An 18,049-nucleotide genomic window follows, 5' to 3' on the forward strand; every position below is an offset into this window, starting at 1 on the left:
GTGGGAGAGGGAGAAGCAGACTCCCCGCGGAGCAGGGAGCCCCATGTGGGGCTCGATCCCAGGATCCTGGGACCATAACCTCAGCTGAGGGCAGACGCTTAACGACTGAGCCACCCAGGCACCCCAAGCCATATCTCTTTTTTAAAGAACTTTTTCGAAACCTGCCTTGAACCATATCCTCTGATGAAAAAAATAAAGCATGAAAATGATAAGTCCCCATATTCTTGCTCAAAAACTACTCGTAAGCCCAAGTGTTTTTTCTTTAAAATAAACGAGAAGCGACAGCATATGTTTTATCACCTTTCAGTTTATATTGTTACTTTCCCTCTAGTTGTTGAATGTTCTCATTCAGCACAGAGACTAGCTGTTGTCACTGAGCTGTCAGGCCATCGCTTTCGGCCTCTCCTTCACTGTTAGTCTCCCACTCATGTGACCATTTCTGCACCGTCTCTCCTTTAGTGTATGTATGTGAGAGTGAATGGCTTTCTGGTGATGAAGTTCCTGGTATGTGTCTGGGCTGATCTTGGAGAGAAGAAAGGGCAGCAACCATTATCCACTTTTTACTGCTGTTTTGAGCTTTTTTTTTTTTTCCACTATGTTATACATAAGTACACCTATCTCGCTGCCAGTGGGTACTGGCTTCTTTCCAGGACCATCTAGAACAAGCGTCCTTTATATCAATTTAGACATGATGTTCTCTGATGATTGATAATCTAGATATATTAGATGGATACCTAGATGGTTTTATAGGAATGTTTATTATCAATATCTTTTTTATCAATTGTGCTGAAATGTGGATTTTTTTAAAAATGCATTTAAAAATTGTATCAGTACCACATATTTTAAATAGTAAATGTTTGTTTTGAAATAAGAATTAATGACTGTTTTATACGATTAGGGCTGCTGAAATTCTTTACTATTTCACCCTGAAACAAGCTCAGAAATACAAGATAAGTAAATTTCTTTCATCATCCCATTACATGGCACTGACAGAAGCCAGAAGAAATTTGGGACTGTTTCAACATCATGATGCTATCACAGGAACTGCAAAAGATTGGGTGGTTGTGGATTATGGTACCAGGTAATATAATTATTAAAAAGTGATTATAAAACAATTTTTTTTAATTTTGGGTCACAGGCTTATATCTTTGATGAAATTGTTAATGTACATCAGACCATATCAATAATGACATCCCTTATAAGCATTGCTATAGAAAAACAACATCAATATTCAAAGCATTTTTCAAGAATTGTATTGAGAATGTACTAGCTGTCCTAACTTTTTATTGCAGTGCATTTCTGCAAATGGAGTAGTAAAACATTATTATAAAGCTGATTCTGTTTTCTCCCAAGTATAATGTGGTAATTGGGGTTACCTTGTTGACCAGGGATTTGGTATCAAATAAATCATAGCTATAATCCAAGGAGATAAAGAGCCATACTTGATTGTATAGCAGTTTAATTTCATCCTACTTCATATCCAGTTGTTCTCAGCCTAGAGTTTAGCCAGGAAGTAGAAGAACCTAGAAACTTTGACATATATAGATGATATAAGGAATTGGGATGAGAAGGGTTGGCTTGGGTATTGATATCAAAACCATCTTCAACTCTTAGAAGGTCTGTGAGATGAGTGAGGGAGGGGAAGCTCAGTTATTTTCACATTGCAGGATTGGAAACAGTGAGTACAGGCTTTAGCTCAGAACAGCAGGAGACTTTGTAAATAGTGCTTCCCAATAATCAAAAGGCTTACCTTTTGTGATAGTGAGATTTCCATCATCATGCCCTAGTTTGGGTAACCATTCATTAGGATCATTGTAGAGGAGATTCCTATGTTGGGGAAGGAGTTTTGACTATTATTTCATTATGGCTTAGTTATTATTTCTTCCAGATTTTTTTCCTATCAAAAATGGTGTACTTCAATAATATTTTAAAATTGTTAAAGTGTGCTCTGATTTTCTTATAATACAGATTTAAGAAGTGAACCTCTTTTTTTAATAAATGCTCTCTCCCATATGTTAAAAGTGTATACAACATATAAAGTCAACATTACAGATTGATCCACAACTGATATCACTAATCATTATAAGTGTTAATTAAAATTTTAGTTATAGTATTTTGACTGCCTTTCTAGATATTTGAAAAACAAATTCTTGAGGTTTCATTAGTTGACTTGAATCCTTGAAAATATATTCATGGTAGCATCTTGAATATCTTCTCAGTTTTCTTGTGGCAAATGTATTTGGCATCTGTTGAGGTTGAGCTGGGCTTAAAATGGAAAACATTCATTGGCTGATCATGATAATTGGTTTTTCTCCCACAGAAGGCATTTTTTAAAATAAGGTCAGATCCTCCATTTTTTTCCTTTTCACCTGCTCCTGTCTTCTTGGTTTATTGAATTTAAAAGTGAGGCTTATATTCAGAAAAGAGTTCCTAAGAGGAAATGAAGAAGTCACTCTCCTATACTGTCTACCTGCTCTCTCTCTGGCTGCCATATTGAAAGAGACTTGGGTACAGGTCATTGAGTTTTTGCAACTGAACATTTTCTATCTCATAACCTTTCCAGAAGGGCTGTCATTAGTTCCTCCATATGTTTGGTTATGCTTTTAGCTTATAAAAACATCACCATACAAAATTGCATCTTAGAGAAAAAAGACAATAATTCTCAAATTATACTTGACATTTGTAAATTTGCTTTGCGAGCACTTCACACTTCATTGAGAAGTCATACACAATTATCAAGTCATTAGCATAGACATTTTAAGTAGGAAATTTCAAAACACAAGTTAGAGAGTTATAAACAAAGAGGCAGCTAGCATTGGGTGTTCTCTTGTTCTTAGACTGTTGACTGTTTATTCAAATGTTGGCAGAAGTGTCCCTGTGAACAAGTGTATGAGTTAAGGATTGCATTTGGCTGCTAGTAATAACAACTTAAAACTGAATAAATCCTATCCTACTTATTTTTATGCCACGTGGAAGAAGTCTGCAGGTCCCCAGTTCAGGTATAGCAGCTCTACAGTGCCGACAGGGGTCCAGACCCTTCTAGCTTTCTCTTCTGCCATCTAAAGGCGATTCTTACTTAGAGTACTGCTCTCAACAGTAGATTGAATGTTTATATAATTATCACCTGGAGAACAAGAATACATCATGGCTATTTGAAGGTTAATTCTAATCATGGCATGAAAAAATGAATTAGAGGGGGACAGTGTTTGTGATGGATGTTCAGCCTAAAAGTGGATAATGGGGCTATGTGCAAGAGAAGAAATGGTAATGAGATCAGTTACAGAAATATTTAGAATTCTGCCTATTTCTATGTTGTAGTTAAGGTAGGTAGGAGAAAAAAATGAACAAAGGGTAAGTATGAGGGCCCATATGTATAGATCAAACTTCACTGACAAACATGATAGTATCTGCCTGAAACAGTAGTAATGATACCAGAGTAGAAAACTGTGATTTCTAAGTGATGGTCCGGTTCAGTGATAATAAAATACGGGCATGTTAGAAAATTAGAGGCTCTGGGAAATCCCACAATGATGAATTGTTGAAACATTAAAATTTTGCTTTACCCAATGTTTCCCAAACTTATTTACTGTGTTTAGTCTTGTTTTGCTTTAAACAGAATGGCTTTATGCATCCTGAGAAAGCATTTGGGGAATACACTACCAGTTCTTAGTGCTTACCTCGTTAGAAGACTGTGCATGTGCCTTTAGGATACAAACATTGATGTGTGGCATTCCCTCAGTTTAAGCTCCAGTGCACTGTAATACATATAAGGTTTTAGCTGATGGAGAACATGACTTTTTTTTTTTTTAAAGATTTTATTTATTTATTTCACAGAGAAAGAGACAGTGAGAGAGGGAACACAAGCAGGGGGAGTGGGAGAGGGAGAAGCAGGCTTCCCGCTGAGCAGGGAGCCTGATGCGGGGCTCGATCCCAGGACCCTGGGATCATGACCTGAGCCGAAGGCAGACGCTTAACGACTGAGCCACCCAGGCGCCCCTTCTTTTTTTTTTTTTTTTTTTAAAGATTTATTTCACAGAGAGAGAGACAGTGAGAGAGGGAACACAAGCAGGGGGAGTAGAACATGACTTTTATTCTTCAGGTTCTGACAGCCTAATAAAGATTGCCATATAGATAAAAATAAACTTAAATCGAGGGGCTTGTTCCTATAACTGAATTGTAGTCACTCATATTGTCTTTTAGTCTGGTGAAAACACTTGTTATCACCTAGGAAAACATTTGAATAGACTAAGAAACTTAGCTGGATGATGGCCTGAACTCACATGCAGAAGACTTTAACACTATGTATGTATAACACATTTGCATAGTTAATTAACTTACTGATTGTGATCACTTACATCTTTGAAAGTAATCTCAGTGCTCTGTAAAAAGAAGTTATTTTTAATTCTCTTAAACATTTTTTTGTCATTGCATGCCAACAAAAATGTTCTTAACATGTAGGTCCAAAATTGCGTCCTGTATTGGGGAAAATAATATAATCACTCTATAAACATAATAGATTCAATGGCTGATTGAAAGCATGTTTAGCCAAGTTTTTCGACAGATTTCTTCAGTGGCTTTACTTAGGGTTACCTGTTCTATAAAGCTTTAAAGAAACAAGATGGAACTTGAAAAAAAAAAACCTTCAAATTCTTTTCCCACGTGTAGTGCTTCAGCAATAGTTGATACTGTACCAAGATTATATTCCAGAATTGATCCTGAGTAGGTTGATTCATACGCATCTCTTTGGTTCCTCAGACATAAAAGTACAATTGGAATACAATTAACAATTTTAATGACCAAGAAAAGTAACAAGGAGAAAGACAATTTCATTATCCAGACCTGTGAAAACTTTCTCTTTTTTTGAACAAGAACATGAAACTAAAGTCAACAAAATATTTATTTGAAGTTTTCAGGAATTTGAGTTTTTTGAAGTATGTATACTGAACAAATATTCTTGTGAGTGACAGTTAATCTCATGCTTTCTTTTGCTGTTTCAACATTTGTTAAAGAATTTTCTAAAGTAAAGGACCAAATCACTTCTTTGGTAACAAAGCCTTAAAGCTATTGGAGTGATCATGTTGAATATTCTTAGTATTTGGCATGATACTTGTAGAAAGTATCGGTAGTTTGATTAAGCTTACACGTTTCAGGTGTATACAGAAAGTTTTCTATTTTAAATGAATCCTTATTAGTGAAATCTTTTGACTAACTTTTTTTTCCTAAGTACTTAGTTCTGGGCAAAGAAGAGTCCGTTCATTATAGCTTCATTATAGGTTTCACTTTGTGAATACAGGATGATGGTGGTTTGGCCATTATTAAAGAAACTGAAAATATTGTATACTGATGTTTGAATTGCTTCTCAGACCAGTAAAAATTTTTGGTTCACAGACTCTTTCATTCATTAACGAATTTGAAGAAGATAATTGGATATTCTGCACTACTTCTTATTTTGAAGGACAAAAACTCGTACAACTCTTACTCTTTTGATAACCTCCTAGACATGGTTAGTTGCTACCTTTTATATTATCATAAAAATGTGTGATTCTTTTGTTCTTGGTTCAGAAAAGGGGGTGAGAAGCTGAGTGAAAAGAAACCTTGAAAAATAGTGATTTCCTTATACATGATTTGAAAGAATTTGTATCATTTTATATGAAATACCTATGTGTTCTTCTTTCCTGTAAGTGTGTCTGTATTTGATTTATGGTGTATATTTTGTTCTGACGAAATCTAAGCATGAAAACTAATGAACTTCATTATGTGGAACATACAGCTTTGAGAACACTATTAATATGGTACTGTAAGGTAACTAGACGCTGTAATTAGTTATTTTGCTTGGCTTTAATTAGAAGCCCCTGAATTGTCTTCTGGTTTCAGGATGAGCCCATGGAGCGCTGTGAGCAGTGCTCAGATGTGTGTAACAGCAGAGGAGCAGTTGAGGAATTAAAGACTAGCTATTAGCCCCACCTCTGTACCTGATTGCATGGGCCTGAAAAAGTTGCTTAACATCTGTGAGCCCTCATTCATTTATCTGTTAGATGGGATGATTCCTGCCTCGGCTTGTATCGTGGTTAGGATCAGGGGAGCCAATAAAACAGAACATACTCTGAGAGGAAGAATATACTCTTCAGCAGCAAGGAAGAACAGTGGGAAAAAATGGGGGATTGCAAACCTCTTTAGACTTCGATTTGGCAACTCAGATGTTTTAAAACTGTAATATTTTATCATTAGAGTCTATTGTGAGCCATAGGCTTTGAAATTTTACATGTAATTGGAACTTACACATCTGGAATCAGAGATAGTAAGTTCAGTATTTTCATATACTGATGTTTGCAATCAAATTATGGTTACATATTTTCATGTTGAAGTAAAAAATCCAATAAATGGACATACATTGCTTAAGGATATGAAACCTGTGATACAAAGGTAAAATAGTGAAACTTTTTGCAAAATGATCTTTAGAACTTTGATTTACTTGGTTCCTAATTGGACTCTAGTAGTCCGTGTAACACATGCCGTACTGAAGTCTAAAGACACACCCATAAAAATGCACACACACAAGAATTACTTATTTTGAACTTTGATGGACCTTTATGTAGCTAGAAGGAGGACACCATTGTGTCCTTTTTAGGATTTTTGTAAGTACTATTACATAGCTAGTTTTGAAACTTAAGTTTTAAAAGTAAAATAAAAAATTTTTGTTTATTTTTACAGGATTTGAAACAAAACTCACACGGTTCTCTACCACAAAAAACTGTAATAACACTGAGTGCAGAGCCAAGGTAAATACATAATTTCTCATACACTTTGCTACTGTTCTGACTTGACTTTTTTGCTTTTCATGTTTCTTTTCCCTAGCCAGGATATACTTTGAGGCAGTATTTTGTTTAATAAATTTATTAATTTAAAAAAATTTTTTGAAGAAATGGATTTTTCTCCCATGACTGTCATGTTCAATGTTAATAGTTAACACAGTGTTTGATACATTAATTGCTGAATGAACAATTACAACTATTTTTTTACAGATATTTTGTATGGGATCATAAATATGATTTATGATTATGTTTTTTCTTAACCCTTTGTTAACTTATCTTTTCATTGATCCCTGATCCCATTTTTAAAATGAAGGAAGAAACTTAATTATGAAAAGTTCCTACTATAAATTGTTTACTAGATAACTGTCATTGTGCTGGCCAGACTGTCTCATTTTGGCATTGTGGATTTATGTTAAGGCAAATGGGAAGGGTGTTCAGTTGACCTGAAAATGGGGCGATTAATTGGTGGCTGCCTCTGATTTATAAAGAAATGTTTTGTGTTTTTATTGGTAATCATTTAACCAAGTCTTCTGTTTTAAATGACCAAATATCACTAGGTCAGTACCCACTATCCCCAGATACACACTATATTCTTATATAATATAACTTTTTGCTATCTAAATTGAGAAATTTAGTATGTACAAATTGCAGGATAAAAAAATAATTGTAAAGGATAATTCATGATTTTAGGTATTCTTTATTAGAATTATTTTAAAATAAATGGAATCAAAGTATTACAGAAAATTTACAATTGCTAATAAAATTGACATTTTGGTTACTCAGAAAATAAAGCCTTAGTTTGCTAAATCTCTTCAGGAGGTAGAGACTTAAAAATGTATACAGCTCATACCTTAGAACAAGAAGACAGGTATTTTTTAGTGACACTAAAGTATCACTAAAGTAATGGTAAAGAAATCCTACATTTCTTTCTTTTGGCCAGAAAAAGAAGGGATTAACTGGAAAAGACAGTTTAAGTCTCAACTTTGAAGTCCTGTTGCAGGCTTAACAGCTTTCAGGTTGCCAAGTCATAAGAGAGTAATGATACTCCCATTACAAAATGTTTTCTTTGTCTTAAAATATGTAATATTTTGATGTAGTTGAGGTTGTGTGGCTGTTCCTTAAATATTTTGCCCCTAATAAACTCTGGTATTAGGCATAATCCCCCTTTTTCTATTTTGGTAGGGGAAGATCTTTGTTTCTGCTGACTGTAAGAATGCCTTATGCTTGCTATAAATAATTTATGCCCCTTCCCCACCCCATTAGTCTTCCTCTGGGTGAATGGTAGGGTGGGTGGGATGGAGCCCTAATGGGTTACAAACCCTATGGCTTTTCTTCTTCCTCTATTGTCCTTGCTTTAGCCAGGAGTAAGTGGTATTTTAGCTCTACTTATGCTGGAGGAAGAAAGGAGATCCAGGTGTATTAACTAAGAAGAAATATATTTTGAGCTTTAATATTGAGGAGTTTTAATTATACATCAACGTAAATAGCATTTTTGGGACTATTAGTAAAATGATTGCTTTCTGATATTTCCTTTTAAACAGTTTGTATTTAAATAGTGTTCTTCATCTTAATATTACTCCTTCACAGTTCTTTTCTACCAAATGTCAGTGCTACTACTGTTTCTGTAGTTAGGTGAATTGGGAGTACTTAAGATTGTCAAGTTCTTATTTGTATCTTTATTATCTGTTTTGTACTTGAGGACCTCATGAATAGAACTACTTATACTTCTGGTTTTAAAATCTATATTTTACTTGTTAGCCACAAATAATCTGAGCTGATCTCTCAACAAAATCAGAGAAGAATGGAGGAATGACAGTGGCCTTTAAAATGGAAGAATTTCATAGTTTTATTTAGCAGATACTGAAAGTGATATCATTGCACTTCTCAGTCTTGAAGTTGAAAGTTTCAGGAGTATGGTCATGAGTCTTTCTCATGTTCTTCATGAGTCCCTATATAATGATCTAAGGCTTAGCATTATTTTGGCGATAAGAATAATTCTTATTTGAGCAACAATTTATTAATCTAAATAAAACATGCATTCTCAGTGAGAGAGACATCCTCCTTAGGGGGGTAAAAATTGGTTCTTGGGGAGTTTGAAAAAAAGTATTTTTTTAAATATATAAAGCATAAAAATAGTACTCAATAGTACAATAACAGATATACTTTTAAGTGTATTAAAATTGTATGGGGGGATGATTAACAAAAAATGTCTAAAGAGTCTTTAAGGAGTTATGTGAAAAGTCTGAGAAATACTGATCTAACTCACACAATTTCATAGCTATTTTTTTTTAAGTTTTTATTTATTTGACAGAGAGAGACACAGCAAGACAGGGAACACAAGCAGAGAGAGTGGGAGAGGGAGAAGCAGGCCTCCCGCTGAGCAGGGAGCCCGATGTGGGGCTCGATCCCAGGACCCTGGGATCACGACCCAAGCCAAAGGCGGACACTTAATGACTGAGCCAGCCAGGCGCCCCTAACTCACACAATTTCAATAATACATGTAAATGAATTTGATCATGCTGTTTGGCAACATTAGTTATAGCTATAACCTAACATAAGTTAGTTTGGGAGTCTTTAAAAAGGAGTGGCTAATCTGCTCATGGGGATGTGGTACATATCTGTGAGCCTGATTGAGTTCACAAGGTTGGGTAAGCTCTATAGTATATGCATTCATAGTCTTTATGTGGAAAGAAGGTATAATTGAGAGTTAAAAGTTAGGGCACCCTGAACAAGTCATAAATTTTCTAGCCTTAAATAATCCTTTAATGTACCGAGGTGTTTCTTTTCCTCCAAGGCCCAATTGTAAAAAAAAAAAACTGTAGTACAAAGATTTACAGGATTAGGGACGTGGAGGACCTAGAGGATGGAAGGTAAACTCCTAGGACAGGCAGGGATTTCAGTCTTCTTTCAGTGTTTAGTACTTGAGGCAGGATGGAAGCAAATATCACCGCAGCCCAGGACGCCAAATCATGTGTTTTGACAACGTGTGAAGGAACTTTTTTTTTTAAATGTGGATAATTTGAAATGCCACGGAGTATACAACTAAAATCTGAAACTTCTGTAAATCTGAAATTTTAATTTTTCAAGTAGAAAACTTTTAGTTTGAGAGCAATTTATTCAAACCCATTACAAATTTACCATTAAGTGCTTTTAATGTTTAACAAGGCGTTTATTGGTAAGGGATTTTTGGCCAGAAAAAAGAAGGGATTAACTTCAAATGAAACCACCAACCATGTGGAGACACAAAAGAAGTCCTTGTTTTGGGGGCTTGGGTGACTTTAGAGTATCAAACAGATATTAAAAGTACTCAGTTCCAGAAAAGGCACTCAGTACCTCCATTGTCATGTGCTTGTTGTAATGGTTCTTCCTGGATGGCTGCCCAGCACCTCTAATTTAATTTCCTCTTGTTTTCTCCATGTGTGCTTTCTTTTTGGATCCTAATCTTTATTAATAGCATCATTCTCTTTTTGGTTGTCTAGGTGCTGAAAAATAGTCTTTATATGGAAAGCAGGTACAATTAAGAGTTAAGAGTTAGGACACCCTGAACAAGTCATAAATTTTCTAGCCTCTAGAACCCACTTTGACTTCTACCTTTTCTTGTTCTTTTAAGTTTCATCAGCTGGAAAGTGTTTTGGATTTTCCCCTCTGCTCACCTCTGACATTCTTCGTCTCCTGTCTTCCTATTACTTTCTGGTTTTAAGGCCTCTATTATGATTTTTTTTTTTAAATGTTTTACTTGAACTACTGCAATGACTTCCTGCTCTTCTGTCTTCAGTTTCTCTCTGCCCCTAATTTATTGCATGTAGTTGTCACAGGAATCTACCCATAGCGGAACGCAAGAAAGACACCTGGGTGGAAGCAGCAAGGCTTCTAGGACCTAGCCTCAGAACTCCTAGAAGGTCCTTTCCACTACATTCTTAGTGAAGCAAGTCACTAGCGTCAGCCAAGATTCAGGGGGAGGGAATTATTCTCCATTACTTGAAGGGAATGATGGCAGTCATCTTTGGAGACGGTCTACCACAGTTTATCCACTGGCCACTACAATTCACATACAATTCACCATGTGCACAATATTCCACCTCCTCCCATGATGCCAAAGTGCCATCCCATTATGGTACTGGCCTCAAATTTTCATCTAAATCAGATCCAAAATGACTCAATCATGTAACTGGGAATTGATGTTTTCTTATTTCTCTCAGTATAATAATTATTTGAAGTTAATTCTGCTAGACTGTAAACTCCTTGACAGTAGGAACTATTTCTTTTATTTATTTCTCCCACCATACCTGTGGAATTGCAGTCAACATAGTAAGAATTGAATAAAGACTTGTTGAAATACAATTAATTACTGATTGAAGAGACTATTAAACTTCAGACACCAGATATGCGTAGACATTCTATGTGAAGATGTGGTATCCTGGTATATCTTCTCTCCAAATAGTTCTTTCATCTAGTATTTGGAGTTTGGATGCCAGAGGGCTTCTGAATACACTAAATAATACTACAAGCAAAAATAAATAACAACTCAAAGCTTTGAATTTGCTCAACATTTGGACAACTGTTCATTGGAGATTATAGAGTTTCATACCATGGGACCTGAAAAATTTTAGGTTGCCTCTCAGCATCATTGCATTCTTACAGAATTACCTTTGTTGAGATTGCTTTCTTGAAGGCTCTTTAGAATGGGTGGGTTCAAACGATACTCCCAAATATCTAAATGAGTTGACTTGATCAGATGACTTTTTTTCTTTTTTAGATTTTATTTAAATTGAAGTTAGTTAACATACAGTTTATTATTAGTTTCAGAGGTAGTATTTAGTGATTGATCAGTTGCCTATAACACCCAATGCTCATTACATCAAGTGCCCTCTTTAATGCCCATCACACAGTTACCCCATCCCCCCCACGTCCCCTCCAGCAACCCTCAGTTTGTTCCCGGTAGTTAAGCATCTCTTGTGACTTGCCTCCTTCTCTGTTTTTATCTTATTTTATTTTTCCTTCCCTTCCCCTATGTTCATCAGTTTTGTTTCTTAAATTCTAGATATTAGTAAAATCATGTCATTTGTCTTTCTCTGACTAACTTATTTCACTTAGCATAATACACTCTAGTTCCATCCACATTGTTGCAAATGGCAAGATTTCATTCTTTTTGATGGCTGAATAATATTCCACTGTGTGTATGTATGTATATATACATACACATCTTCTTTATTCATTCATCAGTGAGTGGACATTGGGGCTCTTTCCGTGTTTTGGGTACTGTGGACATTGCTGATCAGATCAGTTTTTACACACAAGACTTTCTGTTGTTGCTGACTTAGAGTATTTGCCTGATTCTGCATTTTGTGTTTTTAATGTTGTTATCACAAACCATTCTTCTCACAGTAATTATCTATTAGTGTAATGGAATTCAAGACTTTAAATCATTTTTTCATCTGTTACCATATCATCAGTGTATTTTTAGACCAAATCACACTGTATCTAATCTTCCTACCAGTTGTTTAAACGTAAGTTTTAAATGAAGTAACCAAATTCACAGCCGCACAGTTATTGTTTGGAGTGGAATTTCTAGGGAAATAGAATTCTCACCATTCAGATTCTGGCAGTGTTATTTATTATAATATAGACCTGGTAGAGTCATTTATAGCTCAAGAACTGAGCTGAGATTCCACTACTTGAACGAAAGTGGTTCTAATCTGAGCACGTGGCGTCTCCTGAGAGAGCTGTGAACGTCACGATGCACCTTACTTTGTACCTGGTGGTTTTTCTTGGGGGAGATGGAACAGTGTTAGCAGTGATAACTGTGATGAGTAGTGTAAGAACTGTGCTTTATTGCTCATGGATCGTAACAGTGTGAGCTCAAATCTTGTCATGCACTAGAAAACTAGTACAGAAATGTCTTCACATTAGTTAGCAGAAAAACAAATGTACAAAGTCACAGAGATTGAGGATTTCTGTCCTTGATAATGAAGGGCTGCCTTTTAACATTATCCCAAGGGAATTTAAAGTAATAATAGAATACATGATCTGACTAGGATTTGACACTCTGGATCCTCTGCAGGTTCTGTTATTATGAGAGACTTTAGAACTTTTCTTTTAATGGGGCAATTGTTAACTGAGAGTACTGGAGACTCTTAAAAATAAAAAACTGAGTTCTAGTCTAGTAGAGGTCTGTCTGGGTATTAATAGCATAGTCTATTTAAGAGTTAATTCTCATTACTGGTTTTGAAGGCATTCCTAAACTCTCCTCTGAGATGCTTTTTTGTTTAAGTATTTCTTGCTTGTGAAAGGTGTTTGTGTGTTTTCATCTATGTTGCATCTGAGTTACATTTTATTCATTTTGACTTGTTTCAAGATATAGATTGACCGGTTCTCCAATTATCCAGAAACACATTTCAGCCTGTGTGTAATGTGGGATATTTTTAGAAAGGATGTCTCACCCAAAAGACTTGAGTAGAATATAGTACATTACTTTAAGTAACCAAAAACTTCCTAGGGAGTTGGAGATACTTTCAACATGATATATTAGTTAATTTTATGTTATAACTAGTTTTAGAGCAATCATGTCTGGATCACAACATCAAATAATCTTATCTGGTGTTTGCCATTCTAAATCAGTCATTCGCAGGCTTGTCTTTTGCCTGACTTTTTTCAAGGAGATATAAAGGTCTCTGGGGGAGAGAATAGAAAAGGCCCTACCTTTCCCACAACAGTCTTCCTACCCTTAACATTTCTATTTATTTTATGATATCAGAAATGATGAGTATTAATTCCAGAAATACTGTTTCAGCCTTACGTTGACTTAGATGAATAACACCTATTCTATGAAAAAACAAAAAAGTTGACACTTTGTTTTATGTGATGGCAGACTAGGGACTCTGAGACTGACTCTCTCAATTTCCTATTAAAACTCATGCAAACAAAGATGATGATCAACAATCAGAGGAACACCAAATCTTGGTTTGACAGTCAGCCTATTGCCACAATTTAAGATATCCACAAACTATAAAGTTGATCAACTGGACTGGAAAATACAATTACTCACTGACCAGTGGTAAACAGTTAGAAATAATAGCTACATTGCAGGTCTCTAGAAGCAGGTGTGGAGATTGATTCCTTTTCCTTTTTATAATGTCTACCCCCAAAGCTTTGAAATTTGTGTACCTACCACCTAGAACAGAGAACTAATGTTTTAATACAGGGACAGGGCTACTTTTTGAGGCTGTTAAGGAGATAAAGTAACTATTCTTTTCATTCTCTCTTCCTAAGATTTCTGTTAACCAATCTCCATTTAATTGGCCAACTAGATCAACTGATTCACTCCATTCCTTTTCTGTGCCCATGATAGCCTGACCTTGTCCCTAACAGGCCACTAGCTAGGGAAACTGGTACAATTCTCTCCCTCTGGTCTTTCCGTTGAATTGTATGATTATCATGAAACAATTATTTATTCCCAGATCAGTTGTTCTTGTTATTTTTCTTACACAATTTGATTAATTTTTATTGAACTGGTGAATTATACAAAAGATTGTTTTTTTTTTTTAAATGAAGTTGGGTTCTTTAGAAATTTTCAACAAATGTGAGTCACTGGTGAGATGCCTAAAAAAAATTGGGAAGAAGTCATAAAGATGTAGAAGCAGTCTGTACTCATATGGCTTAATATTTTTTCAAGTGGTGAAATTCTTGGTCTGCTTTAGAAAAACCTAATCTGGAAACCATACATGATTAATCACATGCATGGTTATGCAGAAAATATGACACAGGACTCCAGTTAGTGGTCCCATAGTTAAACCAGAAGCTTTGCTCTTAATATCAATAGATTAGGAAATGTTATATATATAAGTATATATAAAACATATATGAAAACATGAATTATTAAGTCATATGTGTGTAACTTAAAATTGTACTACTTAAACTTTAACTTTCAAGTCAACTTTATCTCTTTCAGTTAATAGGTCTATTGCCAGCCTTAATCACACTTAAAAGAGGGCTTCCATTGTGTCTGTATTTCACAACCAATTTGGAGACTGAATCTGACAGAAATAAAATAGGCAGGTGCAGCCACTCTGGAAAACAGTATGGAGGTTCTTCAAAAAGTTGAAAATAGAGCTGCCGTACGACCCAGCAATTGCACTACTGGGTATTTACCCCAAAGATACAAATGAGGTGGTCCGAAGGGGTACGTGCACCCGGATGTTTATAGCAGCAGTGTCCACAATAACCAAACTATGGAAGGAGCCAAGATGTCCATCAATAGATGAATGGTTAAAGAAGAAACGGTATATATGTGTGTGTGTGTGTGTGTGTGTACACACACATATACACACATACACACACAATGGAATATTATGTAGCCATCAAAAAAAATCTTGCCATTTGCAACGATGTGGATGGAACCAGAGGGTATTATGCTAAGCGAAATAAGTCAATCAGAGAAAGACATGTATCATATGATCTCACTGATATGAGGAATTCTTAATCTCAGGAAACAAACTGAGGTTTGCTGGAGTGGTGGGGGGTCGGAGGGATGGGGAGCTGGGTGATAGACATTGTGGAGGGTATGTGCTATGGTGAGCGCTGTGAATTGTGTAAGGCTGTTGAATCACAGACCTGTACCTCTGGAATAAATAATACATTATATGTTAAAAAGAGAGAGAGAGAGAAAAGATAGAAGGAAGGGAAAAATGAAGGGGGAGGGGGGAACCGGAGGGGGAGATGAACCATGAGAGACTATGGACTCTAAGAAACAAACTGAGGGTTCTAGAGGGGAGGGGGGTGGGAGAATGGGTTAGCCTGGTGATGGGTATTAAAGAGGGCACGTACTGAATGGAGCACTGGGTGTTAATACGCAAATAATGAATCGTGGAATGCTACATCAAAAACTAATGATGTAATGTATGGTGATTAACATTACATAATGAAATAAAAAAAAAAAGAAATAAAATAGGCAGAAACAAGTGGGGAACTGATGGTAGAGCACTGACCTAGGGAAGTATCCGTTCAAGGAAATTACTATTGACAGTGGCATGGGCCAGAAGGATACCCATGATAGTCTTTGCTGAAGAAAGAATCCCTCCATTTGTTCACCAGAGTTGGCATAAAACAATGAATATACAGGCATAGCCACCTTGGATGGTAGCCCTTTGGACCTTTGCAATCAGGCTGGCTCTATGCATGTGGACTTACATTCCTTATTATATATTTTATATATTATATAACTTACTCTTCTCCATCACTGCATTTTTCTTCCCCTCCTTTAGGCATTATTAACAAACTGGTTATTTAATTTATTTATTTCTTGCTGTCTGTCTCCCTTGCTAAAATATTAGCTCCATGATGGCAGGGAACTACCTTGCTTTTGAATCCCCTGGCAAATCCCTTGCTTTTGAATCCCTTGCCAAATACTCGTCAAATAAACTAACTCTAGGTAAGAGAGGGGCTTTAATGCCAAAATAAAGACCAAGAGTACCTTTAGCATACACAGGGTCTGGATATCTGCTTCTGTGAGGGTAAGTAAAGGGAAAGTTATCCTAGCAAACCTTTGCAAAGGCTCTACAGAACGACAGAAAGTAGCGCTACATGAAGACTCAGAAGAACAATTTACCTTTTAAAATGATTTATTACAGAGACCAGGAAAACATTGCAAAAAAACCTCTTTGGAGTTCTCAAAAAATTTGAGTCATGATCTCTAAGAAATCTGAAACGGGAAACAAAGAGCCGAGATGAAAAACTGGTGAGATGATACGGGGAAGGGACAAAAGGGAAGGTTATTGGTGGGGGCGCGATGAGTGAGCATCTTTACAAGTGATACTGAAGACTGAGGCTGACATTGTGAAAGAGTGTCCAGTGACACGAAAGAAAAAAACCCATGAGATGCTTTGCAAGAATGCAGAGAAAAGGAAGAGGAGTGGAAACAACAGGAGAGAAGATGATTGGTATGCAGGATAAGATTTAAACAAAAGACAGTGATTTTCTTCAGGAGAAAAAAATGGAGCAGAGACAATGATCAAAGACAGAACTGATGAAAAGTTTTCTGAGCTGAGAAGGTCTGACTTTATAGATAAAAGGGTTAAGTTCTGGGTAATACAAATGAAAAGAGGGTCACTCCTGTTATGTCTTGGTAACTTAGTCCAATTAAAAGGAAAGGGACATATTGTAGAAGTACCCAAGCAGAAAGATATATACTGTGTAATATGGAACAAAAGCTAAACAGACTTAGGTTTCTTCTCTGTAATGAGAAGACTATAGAGTTTTTAAATCATTTTATACTCACAGTTATCTTTCATATGTGAAAGCAACAAAAAAAGACATTTTCAAATATGAAAACACAAAATGAACCATGGGTACTCTTCTTTTTGAATATTTTCTTGATAAAGTCAACTCAGCTGACTAATATTTGAATCAAAAGTAAGAAGGCCTTGAAAATAATGAGACATCGTGAAATGCAGATCATGACTGGAAATTTGGTTACCGGAACTGAAGCTAGGTATGTACTGTAGAAAAAGCTACAGGAATATAGATCTGTGACTTCAGATTATGTTAACATCTAAAAGAGGTGGAGAGTCAAGAGCATATAAGAGATCTTAAATAAGTAATTGTTTTGCCTCAGGAAGATTTAAAAGATAAAAGCTCCTGGTGAGAGTGATATTTCCTACTCAGTTGCCTTCATTTATTGTCCATGTACTGGTGACTCACCACATCCATATCTCTTCTGAGAAAAGTTTGCCAAGTTCTGCCCACAGGCCAGATAGGTAGCTCCGTCGGGATGGTCCACCTGTACCTCCATTTCAGTGCGTATAAAACTGAACTCCTGGGGCGCCTGGGTGCCTCAGTCATTAAGCATCTGCCTTGGGCTCAGGTGATGATCCCAAGGTCCTGGGATCAAGCCCCACATTGGGCTCCCTGCTCAGCAGGAAGCCTGCTTCTCCCTCTCCCTCTGCTTGTGTGTGTGTGTGTGTGTGCTCTCTCTCTGTCAAATAAATAAAATCTTTTTTTAAAAATTTTTTTTAAATTAAAAATAAAACCGGATTCCTACTCTCTACTCAAATATTTTGTGGTCCTGAGCTCCTTAATAAAATTTCAGCATCATCATCCAGTTACCTGGGCCTCAATTTTTGAGTGATCATGTATTCCAGTTTTTCATTAGTGTCCCCTTCAGTCCCTGCTCATCTCTGTCTCTTTCACTTTCTCCTTGTACCCAAACAAATACCAGGTCTCTTCATTCTACTTCCTAAACG

At 36.1% G+C, this 18,049-nt stretch overlaps 1 pseudogene; it reads left to right on the forward strand.

Moving 5' to 3' along the window:
* The first annotated feature begins 478 nt into the window (after nucleotides 1-478).
* LOC135363154 (alpha-mannosidase 2-like) overlaps nucleotides 479-18,049 on the forward strand; it is a 67,270-nt pseudogene continuing 49,699 nt past the window's right edge.

The sequence above is a fragment of the Mirounga angustirostris genome, unplaced genomic scaffold, assembly GCF_029215605.1.
Source record: "Mirounga angustirostris isolate CCGP_5_RB_7025 unplaced genomic scaffold, mMirAng1.0.hap1 SCAF_35, whole genome shotgun sequence".
NCBI lineage: Eukaryota > Metazoa > Chordata > Mammalia > Carnivora > Phocidae > Mirounga > Mirounga angustirostris.